Here is a 6,003-nt window from a genome sequence, read left to right on the forward strand (position 1 = left end):
CCACTGAACCATCCTATCCACCACTGGAGAGCGGTCCTGAACCACTATCTATCTCACTGGAGTCTGAAGGGTCTCGACCCGAAATGTCACCCATTATTTCTCTCCAGAGATGCTGCCTGTTCCGCTGAATTACTCCAGCTATTTGTGTCTACCTTCAGACTACTTTTAATTGGACCTTGTGCTAAACGTTATTCCCTTTATTATGTATCTAGGCGATGTGGACAGGTTGACAATAATGTCTTTCTGCTGACTGGTTATGATGCAAAAGAAAGCTTTTCACTGTACCTCAGTACACGTGACATAGAAACATAGAAATTAGGTGCAGGAGTAGGCCATTCGGCCCTTCGAGCCTGCACCGCCATTCAATATGATCATGGCTGATCATCCAACTCAGTATCCCGTACCTGCCTTCTCTCCATACCCTCTGATCCCCTTGGCCACAAGGGCCATATCTAACTCCCTCTTAAATATAACCAATGAACTGGCCTCAACTACCCTCTGTGGCAGAGAGTTCCATCTAACTAACAAACTACCAAACCTGTAGAACTGAGTCTTAAATAACTACATGAAATTTTATTCTGATTGTAAGTTGACAGCTATGGAGTGGAACTGTGGAGTGGTGTGGATGTCCCCCACCTTCACCTCTCCTGTATCCTATAACATTCCCACACACCCATCCACTCACCTTGACTCTATTGCCACTTCGCCAAGTTATGGAGGCCAAATAACATGGCAACACATCTTTGGGATGTGGGAAGGGGCTGAGTCGTGAATTTTAATCGACACCGTACGTGTGGGGAGAGGTGCTGCACCCCGTTGCCAGGTAGTATTGTGTCCACCCGCTGTGTGCACTCGCTCAACTCGCCTTCATAAGGCAGCAGTGGAGCTGCTCCCTTACAGCGCCAGAGACGCGGGTTCAATCCCGACTACGGGCGTTGTCTGTGCGGAGTTTGTAAAATTTCCCCATGACCCGTGTGGGTTTTTCCCGGGTGCTCCGGTGTCCTCCCACACTCCGAAGCCGTCCAGGTTTGTAGGTCAATTGGCTTCGGTTAAAATGTGTAAATTGTCCTCTAGAGTGAGTGTGTGTGTGTGTCCCAGTGTGTGTGTGTGTGTCCCAGTGTGTGTGAGTGTGTGTCCCAGTGTGTGTGAGTGTGTGTCCCAGTGTGTGTGAGTGTGTGTCCCAGTGTGTGTGTGTGTCCCAGTGTGTGTGTGTGTGTCCCAGTGTGTGTGTGTGTCCCAGTGTGTCCCAGTGTGTGTGTGTGGCCCAGTGTGTGTGTGTGTGTGTGTGTGTGTGTGTGTGTGTGTGTGCGTGTGTGTGTGTGTGAGTGTGAGTGTGTGTGTGAGTGAGTGTGTGTGTGAGTGAGTGTGAGTGTGTGTGTGTCCCAGTGTGAGTGTGTGTGTGTGAGTGAATGTGTGAGTGTGTGAGTGTGTGTGAGTGAGTGTGAATGTGTGTGAGTGAATGTGTGAGAGTGAGTGTGTGTCCCAGTGTGAGTGTGTATCCCAGTGTGAGTGAGTGAGTGTGTGTGTGTGTCCCAGTGTGAGTGAGTGAGTGTGTGTCCCAGTGTGTGTGTCCCAGTGTGAGTGAGTGTGTGTGTCCCAGTGTGTGTGTGTGTGAGTGTGAGTGAGTGTGTCCCAGTGTGAGTGTGTGTGTGGGGGAGCTAGTGTTAATGTGCGGGGGTCGGCGGGCCGAAGGGCCTGTTTCCGCGCTGTATCTCTAAAGCTAAAACAAACAGTCTCAGTGAGACGTTGAGCTGGGAGCCGCCGGCCCGGCCAGGCCCAGCCCAACCTGAAGCCCCCCCCCCCCCGGCCCGGCCCCCGCCCGTTTCAACTCCCACCCCCGCGGCTTCCCCCGGGCCCGTGGGGCCTACCTGTAATCGGCGCTGCCACGTGTTGTCAGGCGGCATGGGAGCGCCAATCCTCTCCCCCCCCCTGCCCGGACTCCAGGCACCGACACCGACACTGACAGCCTCCTCCTTCACATCTTCCTCCGGCCACGGCCCCGGCAGCCGGACGGACAGCCAGCTGCAGCTGCGCGATCTCTCAATTAGACGGAGTCCACCGGGTCCTCCCGCTCACCCCCTCAGCAGCGCACAGCACCTCCCGCATTGCAAAACATTGCAACAGACAGTGAGTGAGAGTCATTATTGTCACATGGAGCACCTCCCGCATTGCAAAATATTGCAACAGGAGGACACGACTTCAGAATTAAGGGACAGAAGTTTAGGGATAACATGAGGGGGAACTTCTTTACTCAGAGAGTATTAGCTGTGTGGAATGAGCTTCCTGTGGAACTGGTGGAGGCAAGTTCGATTTTATCATTTAAAAATAAATTGGATAGGTATATGGCCGGGAAAGGAATGGAGGGTTATGGCCTGAGTGCAGGTAGATGGGACATGGGGAAAATAAGTGTTCGGCACGGACTTGTAGGGCCGAGATGGCCTGTTTCCGTGCTGTAATTGTTATATGGTTGTATATGGTTAACAGACAGTGAGTGAGAGTCATTATTGTCACATGGAGCATCTCCCGCATTGCAAAACATTGCAGCAGACAGTGGGAGTCAAAAAGAGTCTCGACCCGAAACATCGCCAATTCATTCTCTCCATAAATGCTACCTCACTCGCTGAGTTTCTCCAACATTTTTTGTCTACCTTCCATTTTTTCAGCATGTAGTTCTTTCTTAAACAGTGAGAGTCAAGAGCCATTATTGTCATATAGAACAGTGATTCCTAACCTGGGGCCATATGGCAAATTTCAGGGGGGGCCACAGAAAACTTTGGGGATTTAGGGAGCCACAGGTTCAATGAAGGGGAGCACTTTTTTTCCGCTAATAATGGGGGGGGGGGGGGGGGGGGGGGGGGGGGCACAGAATAATTAAAGAGCCCAAGGGGGTCATGAACTAAAAAATGGTTGGGAACCACTGATATAGAGCATCTCCAGCATTGCAAAACATTGCAGCAGACAGTGAGAGTCAAGAGTTATTATTGTCATATATATTCAAATATTGTCATATTTACTAAAATGGAACAATTAAACTCTTACTTGCATCAGCACAACAGATATGTGAACATTGTCATATATATTACCAAATAATGTCACATATCTCGAAATGGAAAAACTAAACTCTTACTTGCACAGCGGATATGTAAACATTGTATTCTGCAAAACCCATAACACAAGAAAAGTTCAGTATCGAAGATGGACACAAAATGCTGGAGTAACCCAGCGGCACTGGCTTTCTGAGTTTCTCTGGAGAGAAGGAATGGGTGACGTTTCGGGTCAAGACTCAAGTCTGACAAAGTTTCCACCCGAAATGTCACCTATTCCTGTTCTATATAGATGTTGTTTGAACCGCTGAGTTACTCCAGCATTTTGTTTCTATCTTCGATTCAGCATCTGCAGTTCCTTCCTACACAAAGTTCACTATCTACAACACCACAATGTTTGGGACAAAGACCTATAATTTTCTTATTTGCTTTTGTACTCCACAATTGGAGATTTGTAATAGAAAAAAATCACATGTGATTGAAGCGCACATTGTCAGATTTTATTAAAGGATATATTTACACATTTTGGTTTCACCATGTAGAAATTACAGCTGCGTTTATACATAGTCCTCCCCCCTCATTTCAGGGTACCATAATGTTTGGGACACATGACTTCACAGGTATTTGTAATTCCTCAGGTGTTTAAATGCTTCTTAATGGCATGTATGAGCAAAGATACTTATAGAAACATAGAAACTAGGTGCAGGAGTAGGCCATTCGGCCCTTCGAGCCTGCACCGCCATTCAATATGATCATGGCTGATCATCCAACTCAGTATCCCGTACCTGCCTTCTCTCCATACCCCCTGATCCCCCTAGCCACAAGAGCCACATCTAACTCCCTCTTAAATATAGCCAATGAACTGGCCTCGACTACCCTCTGTGGCAGAGAGTTCCAGAGATTCACCACTCTCTGTGTGAAAAAAGTTCTTCTCATCTCAGTTTTAAAGGATTCCCCCCTTATCCTTAAGCTGTGACCCCTTGTCCTGGACTTCCCCAACATCGGGAACAATCTTCCTGCATCTAGCCTGTCCAACCCCTTAAGAATTTTGTAAGTTTCTATAAGATCCCCTCTCAATCTCCTAAATTCTAGAGAGTATAAACCAAGTCTATCCAGTCTTTCTTCATAAGACAGTCCTGACATCCCAGGACTCAGTCTGGTGAACCTTCTCTGCACTCCCTCTATGGCAATAATGTCCTTCTTCAGATTTGGAGACCAAAACTGTACGCAATACTCCAGGTGTGGTCTCACCAAGACCCTGTACAACTGCAGTAGAACCTCCCTGCTCCTATACTCAAATCCTTTTGCAATGAAAGCTAACATACCATTCGCTTTCTTTACTGCCTGCTGCACCTGCATGCCTACCTTCAATGACTGGTGTACCATGACACACAGGTCTCGCTGCATCTCCCCCTTTCCCAATCGGCCACCATTTAGATAATAGATTATATCTTTGGGTATAAGAGCTTTCGGCACCTAGTCTTTCCTCCAGTCTTTCCATCACCGTTGGAAACTTTTATTGCTGTTTATCAAAATGAGGACCAAAGTTGTGCCAATGAAAGTCAAAGAAGCCATTATGAGACTGAGAAAGAAGAATTAAACTGTTAGAGACATCAGCCAAACCTTAGGCTTACCAAAATCAACTGTCTTATCGGTTTAAACCAGCATCTGCAGTTCCTTCCTACACATGACTTACTACTACTCTGGTTGTGAATTCTGGGATGGCTAATGTGGGAATAGTTTCTTCAAGTGAAGAACAGGCAGACGAATGAGTAGCTTGCAAGGTGATCTGCTCCTTCTGGCACTTACAAAGAGCTCTTGAGTCTTCCCGCTGCAGGGCCTTGAAATTCTCCAAACCATCCCGTGTCCCTTCGTCACTTTGAGTGTCATGGGACAGACATTTTCAAGAGTCAGTAGGGATGTTGCATATCTCAAGGAATCTTGGAACATAACCACAAAAATGTTCCTATCTCAGAGCTCCGGTTAAAATGTCAATTTTGGGAGTCGAGATTCAGGCATCAATCTGAAGTTTCATGTATCCATGTCTACCATGTGGACTATCCCAACATTTAAGAAGCAGTTAGACAGGTACATGGATAGGACAGGTTTGGAGGGATATGGACCAAATGCAGGCAGGTGGGACTAGTGTAGCTGGGACATGTTGGGCTGAAGTGCCTGTTTCCACACTGTATCACTGTATGACTCTATGTCCTCCAGAGTTGCTGCCTGACCCACTGAGTTACGCTAGCACTTTTTTTTGTAAACCAGCATCTGCAGTTCCTAGTTTCTCCATGCAAACATGGGCTGCCCAAAGATGTTTTTCGAGTGTAACTAGAGCCTCATTACAGAAATGATTATAAAAAAATATGTTCAGTTACAAACATCCTAGGAAATTGTCCAGAACAGGAATTATGAGATTTTGAAAGTAATGAGTGCAAATTATATGATTTTCAATAATAAGTATTATTTAAATGTATTATATACAATGAAGTATTAACAAGCATGGCTGAGCTTCTGGATTATTTCAATAGCAGGTAACATTTGAGAATGGGGTTAGGAGGTTGAGATAGATCAGCCATGATTGAATGGCGGAGTAGACGTGATTGGCCGAATGGCCTAAATCCGCTCCAATTACTTATGACATGAGAATATTGGCAAAATTACTGGAACGATAGACAGTGCATTAAAAATAGTGCTCACATTTGATCCCAATGCATTGCATGTGTAATACAAATGTCCGGAGGAAATTGGACAAGTTCTAGACTGGGTAATTAGTAAAGATAAAGCTTGCCTCTGCTGCAAGAAATTCTTTAATCACATCCAGGGGATATTTCCCTTCCTCCTACCAGCACTGTCTCTTGCACACTCCATGAAATCTGGAGATAGCTAGAAAATTAAGTCATCCATTTCATGACATTTACTGTGCCATAATAAGTTTGGTCAAAAAGCATGCTGCAAT

The 6,003-nt window shown here is 46.2% G+C and overlaps 1 protein-coding gene across 3 annotated transcripts in view; it reads right to left on the minus strand.

The window, feature by feature from the left end:
- The window catches only part of LOC129695333 (transcription factor TFIIIB component B'' homolog), an 89,528-nt gene extending 87,376 nt beyond the window's left edge, over window positions 1–2,152 (minus strand). For 2 of the 3 annotated variants that reach the window (XM_055632182.1, XM_055632180.1), the window contains exon 1: window positions 1,869–2,152. The gene's annotated coding sequence lies outside the window, so the exon portion shown is untranslated. The remainder of the gene's footprint in view (window positions 1–1,868) is intronic. The other variant, XM_055632183.1, reaches the window with a different exon arrangement.
- Window positions 2,153–6,003: the final 3,851 nt, after the last annotated feature.

The sequence above is a fragment of the Leucoraja erinacea genome, chromosome 3 (genome assembly GCF_028641065.1).
Source record: "Leucoraja erinacea ecotype New England chromosome 3, Leri_hhj_1, whole genome shotgun sequence".
NCBI classification, from domain to species: domain Eukaryota; kingdom Metazoa; phylum Chordata; class Chondrichthyes; order Rajiformes; family Rajidae; genus Leucoraja; species Leucoraja erinaceus.